This window comes from Apteryx rowi, unplaced genomic scaffold (assembly GCF_003343035.1).
Source record: "Apteryx rowi isolate R43461 unplaced genomic scaffold, aptRow1 scaffold_25, whole genome shotgun sequence".
Lineage (NCBI taxonomy): Eukaryota > Metazoa > Chordata > Aves > Apterygiformes > Apterygidae > Apteryx > Apteryx rowi.
This window is the reverse complement of record NW_020448863.1, coordinates 5,017,151-5,029,186: the sequence shown is the minus strand read 5'-3', so window position 1 is coordinate 5,029,186 and position 12,036 is coordinate 5,017,151. Positions and strand designations below refer to the sequence as shown.

Sequence of the window (12,036 nt, the reverse complement as noted above, 5' to 3'; positions counted from 1 at the left end):
AACAAACTCTGAGCAGCACAGAATAATACTATTCAGGCAAAAGGCAGAAGAAAATTGGTTTCAAAAGAGTAGAACTCAATTCAGAAAGTCAGTATTTGCAAAGAAGTTCTTCTACATACCTCTATGCTTCTGTGTTTCCAAACAGTCTTTCCATACCGCAGTGAGTTTTGTGTTATTACTAGCTAGGTACAGAGAAATATAATTGTTCTATGTCAAACATTAAGGATTTGACCTACTGTCCAAAAGCTCTACTACTTTTAATTAAAACTGCACATTACAACGCTGTTAAGACTATGCAAATCTGACACTGTGAAGTCAGCTCTAATAAACAAACACAATCTTAGAGCCTCCATAGAAGGATGCTGAGACAATTAAAAATAAGCTTTGTTATTACAGGAAAAATAAAAGAAAAAGAAAAAAGAAAAACAATGAACTAAGTGAGGTACAGGAAATGTTTTAGAAGGCTGAATTTAGCAAAATCCATCCTCAGCATCTCTTCAAAGTCACTACAAGTCTCCTCAGTTCTTCACTTAAGTAAAGAGTTTTACAGGAATGTATTCTAGCAGATTTGCAGCAGTCGGAGGGTTGGAGCCGGGATTTCCAATTGGGCAACCATGCAAATCAAGGAGAGGCAAAGTAAGGCAAGACTCCACAATGCTGCAAAGTCAAGAAAGTGAGAGGGTGTCAAACGAGATCAATAGGACAGTCTGCTAACCCAGGCCAATAACCAAACATTTTCTCTGTCTAAACACAAAGGATCTAGTTTTGATTCAGAGGGCTGTTTTTACATAATTACAGCACTGACTTAATGGAGCAATGCCTGAATATCCATTAGCTTAAGCCAACGTTGAATTAGTCCTGGAGAGCCAAGTTCTGACATTAATACTTGCACATCATGAAAGTAGAAAGAGGAGGTGCCTGGGTAGGGCTAACCAATTCCCAATCTTTTCTAAATCCTTTCATGTCGGTCACAGATCCCTTATGGTGAAAGTTGTGAAGACATAGTCTAGTCATGAACCCTGAGGGAGAAGGAGCCAGACATACATATACCCGCTGAATCAGTAGCTGGAGCCACCAGCTCCCCCAAGCAGTGGTAATCAGCCTTGAGAAGGTAAGAAGGGGCAGGGCAGGGTGGGAAAGTCTTTCCAAGAATGGTGGAAATGCTGGAGAGCATAGAGGTGTTCACTGACCATCTGACAGCCTCTGACATGGAGCAAGGTCAAGGCTCTCCCTTCTGCCCTGCTGCTTTCGTTGTGCTCCTGCACTGCAGTCCCACAGCTCCTTGTGCACAAACCTGCCCAGAGAGGGGAGGAAGAAAAGCTGGAGCGTGTYGGGCTGGCAAACAGTCCCTGGGGGCTGCTGCCAGCTCACACAGGTTAAAATTGCTCAGAGCTGGACACAGAAACAGGGAGCTCTACTACACCCCCTTGCCAGTCATCTCTTCGGCTTTGCTAGGCACAAACTTGATGGAGCTGATCATCTGGATGAGCATCTACATAAACACAAACTTAAAGCTCCATCCAGTGCTACAGCTACAACAGCTGAGAACTGTAATTTGGCAAAGCATAGGACCTTTTGGAAAGCACAGCCAGGAAAACGACAAATAAAAGGCCTCAAGTCAGTACAATCTGTCTCACTGGTCCTCCCAGTAGCCATGTCATTACATCATTATTTCCCTTCCTAATAAAAATCGAACTATAATTTACTTTACTTCAGATTTATGGTTTCCCTCAAATGAAAGGTATTTTTATGCCAGGAAAAAGCAAAAGGAGATTTATTTGTCCTACAAGATACTACAGCAAACTCAATTCAAAAAAAAGAAACCATTGTTTTCCTAGTCTTTGTTACAAGGGGAAAAAAAGAGTGAACAAGAAGCCAAGATTTTTTGTAGACAGGACAGAAAACAAAGAAAAAGAGCATTGAGAGCCTGCATTCCCAAGAGTTCTTTTCAAATACTTTAGGAAGCACCAAGCAATGCAGTTGTACTTCCTCTGACCTGTAACATTAAGTTTGAAAAAAAACCTAAGAAGGTCATCAAGCTGGAATACTTTATTACACCCACACTGTGTGAGCAGAGCACTGAACTCTGAGATGTACAACACTGGGGCTTACAGATATACTGAAAGATACTGCGAGAAAGTCCTTTCTGATGGCACAGGAGTGAAAAGATGTTGATCTACAGAATAGTCTGTCTCCAAAACAGCATATGCTCAAAGCTTTATATGGTAACACAGATGCACTGTTGCTTCATAGCAGAGTCTGGGGCAGCAACAAGAGGGAGAGAAAAGCACTATCACAACATATAGCTAACACTATACACATACGCATGCCCATCCTCACTCACAGCCTCAAACAGTAATGCTGGATATCTCTGGCAGTGATATTACTATGTAGTAAATTCAGTTCCTGATAAACTATACTGCATTAGCACGCTCTTCTATAGAAGCACTTGGCCATGATGCAGGAAACTATACACACAGTGCATTTTACAATACACACACAGCCTGAGGAACGTCGCTTGATGTATTATTACTAGGCAGCCACTTCTGAAACAAGACAGACTGTTTGAACAGCATGCAGCAGGAGGGGAGGATATAGGACAGAATAAAAATGCTAAACTGCTGCAGGATTTAGATAAACGGACTAACTAGCAGAGAGCTTGTCTAGATTGAAAAATTAACTCAAGTGCTGCCCCTAACTTGACCTCCTATCTGCATGCAATAAATCTTTAATTAGAGCATGGTGCTTTTAACTTGAGTTGGCGGGAGACAGAGGCTAAAGTTTGATCAAGCACATTTTTGTAACACCTAAGTACTAGTGTAAGCAGGCAACACTCAGGTAGCCCTAACTCCTCCAGGTTTTCCACCCCAGCCATGCGCACAGACAGCACAGAAACAACAGCCTCGCACCCCACAGATTCAGAAAGCAACCAAACCTTTTTTTTTTTTTTAATAGCATTCAAACCCCTAGGTGTGCTGCAAGTGCAGATAGAGCTACCCAGAGCAGCTCTTTCAAAGCATGCCCAAGCTCGCTTGAGCTAGACTAATTTGAGAGCAGTCAGCTCTACTGAGATATAAAGCTGGAGACCACCCCGCCCCACAAACTCTTCTCTTAGGCCTGTCAACAGAGAGAGGGGTGGCAAGCGCACTCTTCAGTATGTCAGGCACATAAGCCCTTCGTCACGTCTATATCAGCAGGAGCCAGCATCAAGCTTAATATAAGCTGGCAAGAAGGCTAAGAGTTTAACTGAGTCCTGAAAGGTGTTAGCAAGAGGAAAGGGGGATGGAGCTGCTGCTCCTCCTGGGGAATAGGAATGGGAGGTAATATTACACTTGTCAAGAGCAAGCAGGCATTTTGCCTGAATTTTGCCAGATAACAGCCCTTATAATCACAAAAACACCACTGAACCTTTACTGCTCACAAGTTGTCTGGAACACCGTTTTAAATTCATTTAAAAGACTTAAAGAACCTCCCTCCTCCAACACCCTGGTGAGATACTAAGCTGACACTCTCCATTCTTGCTTTGACTGTTTCCCATTGTTCAATTCCCCAGCATCTAAAGGCTCTCTTAAAAACAAAACAAAAAAACCCACACAAGTTGTTTTTTTTTTATTATTATTTTTATTTTTATACTTCCTCCCTGCACATGATGCTTTTGGAAACTTTTAAGTATATTTAAAGTATTCCATTTGCATACATAAGGAAATTTTGCTCCTACCTGGATTAAGTGTCTGCATTGCTTGAGTCACCTAGCTTGTGTCTTTTAAAGAAAATTAAATTAACACAAAGCATCTTTTAATAATCATAAGAGCTCTCCAACAATTCAATTTGTAAAAGGACAAACCAGCATTCTGCGTTGTAGTGGGTGGTTTATCAAGTGTTTTGAGGAAAGATCTTGTCCAAAGCCTTGTCCAGAAATTTAACACCACCATTTACTATTCTAGCTATGAAGTCAATGAACAGCAAACAATTACATGAGCACAGCCAGGCAACTGCTCATTCTGTTCACAGGCTAAGTTGCTTCACAATCTTAAAAATCTAGAAGTCTCTGGGTACCAGCTAACATAATCCAGCTGAGCTGCAGCCAGGATCAACTCTGTGAAGGCAAGTTAATACTGATCTGCTTTATTCTGTTTTTCTAAAATGAAGCCAGCTCTGAACTGCCGGAGGCCCCAGTCTTGCAAAGGAGGGAACCTCACAGTTTCTACTCCTGAAAAGCTGCATGGGGTCCTGGAAGAAACTCCACTGTACAATTCCCCTCAGAGTACTCGCACAAGAGGGAAAAGATGCAGAAAAACTAAGACGACGCCAGAGTACCGAGGCGACTCAATACAACAAAGAAGCCAAAGAAGAAAGGCTGCTACGTGCACACGAACAGATGCCCGTACAGAAAAAACGGCCAGGGGCAGCAGCCCAAACCACAGAAAAGCAGTGCTTCTGCGAGCAGCGCAGTCAGAGCCCTGACGTCCTGACCCTGCTGTGCCAGCTCCAGCTCTCCGTTCTCTGCACGCCGCTCGGCTCCCCGGTGCCTCCCCGCGGAACAGTGCTCCCGCTCCGCGCACCGTTTGCAYGGGCGCACCGCAAGGTCTCTGGGCACTACACAGTCAGATGCACAGTGCTTGAGGAGCACAGGATCCAAAAGAGGAAAGACAGACAAAAGGCTGGACAACAGAAAAGCAGAGAAAATGAGAGAGGCAACATATCCAGGCCTCGGAGGAAACGAGCAGTGGAGTTACAAACAAACCTCAGGGTCTGGCCCTGTCCGGCCACCCGCAGCAGCATCTGAGTCACGGATACAACCAGCTTCTCTGTAAAAACTCAAACAAAGAGTATATTCTGAGCAAATATTCCTTAAGGGAAAAAAAAGAGAAAGATGCATCAAGTAAGATTTTTGAGACAACTGCTTTTGCTCCCAAGTTCAGGGACTATTTCTGTACGTTGTCAGATGCCAAAATAACATCTCTCCCCCTCTGTCCTCAGCTGGACAACATGAATCATCACATATAGCGCGGCCTGACAGTCGGGATCTGCATTCAGCATCACAGATGTGAACTACAACAGGAAGTCTTGAGAGGAAGCCTCTTCTCTGGAAATCTAAACATAAGTAGTTAATATGCTCATATGCTGAACATACAGCAAAGAGGAGGAGAGACCCACAAGTGCATGGAGCGGAGAGCTGGAAAGTTCCTTCCTCCCCATCAGAAGCATTTCCTCGGTCCTTTATTCCTAAGTGGTCTGTTTGAAAAAAAAAAAAATCAACACGCATGATTCAAGCAATATAATACAGAATTGTTCTTTTACTCAAATACAAGCATTATCATCACACACGATCACAGCTAAGAATCAGCGTTTCACTCAGAAACTGCTTTTCCTCAGCCATCGCCAATCTGCAGAGAGGAGGCAAACTTGTTTACATCCACATGATCAAAACAATTTCCTTACAGGCAGAACATGACTGCAAAGCCCTGCTTTTACGCAGAAAACTTCTGCGTTCCCACGCTGACCTGTGGTTTGAGACTCTTGCGCAGCTGCCATCCCTTTTGCCTCCCAGGCCTCAGGGCTCTGCTCCTGCTAGTAGCAGATGGTGCTGTAAGCCTTCCAAAGCATCATGCTGTCTGACTGTTTAAGCCCAGAGTAAACCAGACTGTAAAATTACCCTGGTCCATCTCTTGTCCCCGCTGCTCTTTGCCCCCAATGCACCTTCGAGAGTGCATGCGATTTGTTTATACACTTTCAGTTCTTCATGGGGCCTAAAAACCTCCRGAGAAATTTGCCCACTCCAAAAGCGGCAAGCCAGCAAAGGCCCACGCCCCCCATGGGCTGGTGTGGACTCRACCCAGGGGAAATAACACTGGCCTCTGAGGCTGCCTGAATGCCATCGCTGCTGGGAAGTCCAGCACATGTTCGCCCGCTCCCCAGCGCTGGGGAAAAGGGATCAGCCCAACAACCAGCTTTCCCCAGAGCAAGGTTTCCTGCCTTTGCCAACACAGCCAAGCTCTCTGTTGGCTGTTTGGCCACTAACCGATCTTCAGCTTTCCCTGATCATCATAGGAGGTTCTGTAACCAGAACCAGACTGTCTCCTGCCTGCTCCAAGACAGACCCAACCACATTTTTTCACCCCTGGTTTTCATATTCCTATCATACAATCTATCGTCAAGCACGAGGAGGAAGCATGCATACCAGAAAGACATGCAAAATCCTGTCACATAGGCTAACCAGCTGCAATTTGGCCCCTATTAGTGGGGCACAAAAACTGACCTCTCCCTCATTTGTAGGGAGGAGTGTGCAAGTCCATAACCACAAACACACACTGAGCAGGCCCATGTTTTGTTTAGCTACTTTACTTAACCTTCAGCACTGCTCTGACTCCCTATACCCATAGTCCTCTCCCATAAATCAGTTCAGAGAACCTCCTCTCTTGCAAACGCCTACACAGTGAACTCGGAGTACTGGCTTGTCTCAAAACTTTGTCAAGACTGATATAGACCCAGCCAACTTTTAGAGAAGGATTTGTGTTTCATTTTTCATAGGCTTTAAGCTATGCAACACATTGAATCTGTGCTACAATCTCCTATTTATCATGGAACGTGTAACCCAATTTGGATTCATTTCATGCATGGCTTCTATCAGAATTTGGAGAACCTCTGGCTGCCCGAGCGTTTCTGTATAAACATGAATGAGATACAAGCACYGGGCTTTAGATATGGAAGACAAAGTCTCTGCCCTGAAGTTTTACAGTGTGAGTTAGACAAGAAAGATTAAAAAAACGATTCCGCATAAATTACAGTCCTCATTTTCCTTGTGCCCCCACAGGAGACTGCACGCCACGGTACACAAGGCAGGGGTGTACGCTGCATCACTCAGCAGGTGACCGGTCACCTAACAGGGTATGATGCAGCTATGGAGCATGACTTCCAACAGAGCTCACGTCCATCTTGATACATCTGAGGGTCGCACACCCTTTGGTGGCTAAGGTCCTTCTTCCTCTCCCCAGCTCTCTGAAGCAGCACAGCTGCATGACGTGCAGTCAGGGGAGAGCACGCAGGGTCCAACACTGCATGCTTGCAAGACTGACAGCCGCTGTGGCAGGGGACAGCATGGGGGAACCAAACAGCTGAGCAGGTCTGAGCCAAAACTTCACAGGTTTGCAGGGGKTTTTTTTGTTAGTTTTAAGTCAAGCCGTAATTCAGATGGATACTTCAATCTCAGTCTCCTTACAATATCAAGCTTTAGAAAGGTATAGTAGTTCTCGCATCCTTTTAGAAAACTATAAGGCATGGCAGGGCTCTTCTTCCCACAAGTCACATACGACAAGACAGTATTTTGGATTGTGCTGTTATATCAACCACCTTCTGATTTCTAACTCCTGCAGCCTGTTCTGCCACATCTGGCTCTGAAGGAGCTCTCATAACCCAGCTAGCCAGTCCCTACCCTGCAGCTCTGCCCAGTCCACACTTCTACTCACCCAGACCCCATCATGTCTTATACATCCCAGGAGACCGGCTAATCCCAACAAAGACAACAGCAAAGGTATCCTCACTGGGGCCATCACTTGGTTTCTGTCTCTGTTTTCTTACAGCAATCCTGTATTAATCTCTCTCTTTCCAGAAACAATGGCGGCTTAGACAAAGCAATGTTCAGGTCCCACCAGCACCAAAAGCAGGGCTTTCACGGCCTTTAACAGGTATTTCATCCACCATGCTGTTATATCTCACCCTGCTATAATAAACTGGAAAACCAGGTTCTGATCTTTACATTTATAGCAAGTAACATCCTGTCCAAAAATAGTCCCAATGCCTTTGGGCAAAAGGGACAGCAAATGCAACTAGGTTCAGAGGAAAGGTGGCAGGGTATCAGGACATGCTGGATACCTTTCTTCTTTTTAACACAAAAACTAACTCCTAGACAGTCACCCCATTTTGGTCCTAAACACACATGCTGCGAGAGTCACATTAACAGAGCCAAACCTAAGGAATGGAAACATTGTTCCTCAGTGCATGCAACAGTAAAGCCAGGCCAGGCAGTCACAGAAAGATGATATAGCACATTTCGTAAGAACAGGAACTAACTGCAATGTCACAGCCAAGTTCCAGTTCAGCATCAGCAGTCCAGCTGGATACACTGTCCTAAATGAGTGGGTAGCTGATCCTAAACTATGGCCACATGTGTTGTAGCTTCCCTGCCCAGCCAGTCCCTCCCCTCCAAAGGAGGTGGCTGCAATAAATCAATATATCAAAGCAAGCCTCTACAGAAACATTATCTTGTTTCAACTGTTTTTGCATTTACAGATGCCTGACGGTAAGACAGCCTTGCGTAAATGTAGCAGGCCCAACTCTGCAGCCTGTTATTTTTATGCAATGCCCCGAAGTGAATGGAACAGCATAAGGCACAAATACACACAAAATATGTCCTCGCATATGTTTTGACAACTGCATTTTCATACCAGTACTGTATTTCACTAGGAGCAAAGTGACTGGTCAGGACAGTGCAGGACAGCATAAACAGCTTCTCCTTCCAGAAACAAAACAGGCCCAGGCATTTATTGTGAGAAATTCAAAGATACCCTCATCCCAATTTTTGCTCATATCTCCAAGATATTTTCACTAATGAATGAATAAATTATCTTATCATTTATATCAAAGGAAAGATTTCCAGTTGGAAATTATTTACTTTCACCTCAATCACAGCAGCTCTGACAGTCTAACTCAAGTTACAGATTACTTACAAATCAACCAGCAAGGGCTCACATGCTGGGAACTGTTCAAACAGGAATAATTTAATCAGTTTGTAGTTTTAATCCCAGCTAATTTGCCCAAACTCTCTCTTTTCAGATGTAACATAAAACATGAGATAGAACAAGCTGGATTAAGCTGGTAAATTTAGAATCAATTCATCTACCAAGAGTTCAGGTCAGTTAGTTGCCCATTTAAAACTACCTTTTCAGCTTCACAGGGTTAAAAGAACAAAAATTTATTGCACTAAACAAACAGTTCTCACTAGACTAGTTTGCAACAATTACTGAACCAATGCAAACAATTTCCAGTCTTCACACAAAGAATGTATGGTGTAATTGTAGGGCATTTTCTCTTCCACTGGCATTTTGCAAGTACTTTTTATGTAGCTATGGAGACATTAAAGCCTTTTTTTTCTGCTGTCATAACCAGACAGCTAGTGATTTATTTGTAAAATTCTTTGAAGAGGCAGAAAAGGAAGGGGGAGTTTTAAGTATCACAAGGTCTGAGAGCAACAAGTTGAAGAACACTGTAATGGATTTCAGATGGAAACAGCAGCTTGAAGGCTCCTTGCATGAGGTAGCCTTGAACTCCAGGTACTGCTTTAGTACTTCTGCCAAATAAGAAATAAGAAGATAAATAAACAACACTATGTAACATGGAGGCAACAGACAGATAGCCTCCCAACCAGGTCAAAAAGGAAAAATATCTCTAGCTGCCACTACCATCACACTGCACTGAAGGAGGTGATCTCCAAGGGCCTCTCTAGAGCCATGGCAGGAATCCATCCTTGCAACATTGCTACAACAAGCAGGGCAAAACAGGGCTCCAGCTTCCAACCTCACTTTGAATGTATTTTGTAAAGCCTGAAGACAGGCAGTACATGAAGGGAAAGAAGGTGGGGCTATTAAGTCTGAGAATGTGCAGAAGTGCTTTTATTATGGAAAGTCTTCAATCACTCAATCATATGGGCAATCATCACTTAGAGCTCAAAGAGGTTCCCCACTCCCTCCAAACAGTTCATTTGGAAATCTCATGGGGGGGGGGGGAGTTCCTCCTCAGGTCTCTACCACCTTCCCTGTGCATTACAGCCCCATGACAGATGACTACTTGAACAACTCAGCACTTAAACCCTCTTTCTAACAGCAGCTCAATAGTTAGTTTTATAAGACAAGCAAAATGCTGGCCTTCAGTGAACAATTCCATCATGATGTTCAAAATAACCCTGAGAGAAATCCCTTTCATCATAGTGACGTCTTTATGATCAAACACTTCTGTGTATGTGGATTTAAGACCACACATTGTGATAAGCAATTCTGAAACCAAAGATACCGACCTGGAAAATACTGTGTCACACAGATAAGGACATGCAAATAACTGTGTATTGAGATCCTGTTCAGAAACTCTCTCAGTAATGAGAACAACATATCAGGCTGGTAGCAGATTTTTTCCTTTGGATAAAACAGAAAGGAAACCCTGTTCTACCAAAATATTTTTTTAAAATTCACCTTAGACCCAGTCACAACAATGGAGCCAGAACCTGCAGAATTATCTCTGTGACCAAGTTACGGGAAGTTTACTAGCACCACCCCGAACACAAATCACAACGCTCTTATCTCCAGGTTGTGTTTTGCTTCTCATGGCTGCTCCCTGAAAGGACACTCTCTAGCAAAGCCAGCTATGCTACAAACAGAGAGACAACAAGCAAGACGGTGCTGCAGAAGCATTTGCACTGACAATACATTTCTTACCACTCTTTTCATGTAATACCCATCCGTCTACAGAATTGCGTCATCAGCACCATTTCATTAACTTGCATGAAGGCTGGGAAGGGAGAAGGATTAATCACTCCCAAGATCCCCAAGAAGCTGGCAGAGGAGTGCCACCAAAGCCTGCAGAGTGTAGGGTGCCACCACCTGCTGGGGTGGCAGCCTTGGCCCTAGACAGCACCCAGACACTTTCACCGCTGTCCGTAACAGGCACAGGGGCCCACGTCACAACTGCCCCGGCCGCAGCATTACCCGTTGCTAGCTGGCCACATCCTTCTGCAGCTGCTGTTACCAGGCTCCACCAAAACGGGCTCCAGCCCTCCCAAGCATGAAACAGTGGGAAGAGACACACGCTCCCCTGCAGGGTCCAAATTCCTGAGGGTATTGCACGACTTGAGGATACCCTGAAAAATGCATTTCTGTACCAGTACTGTCAGAGATGGCMATAGTCCTGCCCAGCACTCCGCAGGATGGGATACAAAACCTTCTAGAGGATACTTTCAGTTAAGACCTGTTAATTACCGGTTTCACATCTAAGGAAGGTGTAGACCAAGGTAAGAAACTATATGCTCTTTTTGAAGGAAAAAAAATATATATAGAAAAAAATGCCAAGAAATTACAAGAAAATCTCCTCTACTGAAATAAGGAAAGCAAGGTCTCAGAGCCAGTCTAAGCTTAGCCAAGAAACATAAATATGCATTTCTGAACCTTCTCCGATGCTTCCTTTAAAAATACAACAAATTAAAAGTGCTTTGACAAGTTGAGCAAGCCTCAGTTAAGTGAAAAAGAAATACTGGAGGGCTCTAAAATTCAACTGACAAGCCTTTTCAGGTCTCTGCTCAGAACCAAAACCAACTTCCCACAGAAATTTAAATTAAGAGTACAAGAAATTGTCCCTTAGTTTAACCTTGTTTTGACAGCAGGAAAGAGTGTACTATAACAAAGCTAGAATTTGAACCCATCAGGAGGCATCTAGCTATCATATGCTTTTCTTAGAGATTAGCTGCTCAGCGCACCTCTCTCTGAAGCAGACCTTTTCCCCCATGGCCTGTACAGGAGCGGACAGGAATCACAGACATTCAGCGTGCTTCAGTTGCTCCACCCTATTTTTGTACCTCTCCCTTTACATGCAAGCCACTAACTTGCTGAAATTGTCTGTTTTGCACAGCCCTCCCAAAAGATTTCTACATTTTCAGTCTACACATCTACCCCTTAACAGTCCAGTGGTCTGCCCCTTGACTAAGGGAGGAGCCCACGACCCAGGAGAACAAGAATTTGAACTTGGACCTTGAGTCACCAAGGATGGCTATTTCTGCCTTCCTGCTGTGCCAGGAAGGTGCTCTCCCCTTGCAGCACAGAGCAGTCCCCAGGAGGTACGTTACACAAAGCACTCGTCAACTACAGTACAGAGTGCGTTGTATTTTCTGTGCATCAGCATTTTGAGGAGGATGAATTTTTTGTCTTGTTCTTAAAACAGGAACTCAATGTACCTTTCCTCTAATTCCACATAACAAAAGCCTGTCAGAGATGCTTT

The 12,036-nt window shown here is 44.1% G+C and overlaps 1 protein-coding gene across 9 annotated transcripts in view; it reads right to left on the bottom strand.

Annotated features, from left to right (window-relative positions):
• Positions 1–12,036, bottom strand: part of PPFIBP1 (PPFIA binding protein 1) — a 119,132-nt gene that overhangs the window by 102,493 nt on the left and 4,603 nt on the right. Inside the window, exon 1 of one of the 9 annotated variants that reach the window (XM_026066859.1) lies at positions 120–134. The exons of the other annotated variants lie outside the window; for them this stretch is intronic. The gene's annotated coding sequence lies outside the window, so the exon portion shown is untranslated. Of the gene's footprint in view, positions 1–119; positions 135–12,036 lie in introns of those variants that run through there. 9 annotated transcript variants of the gene reach the window in all.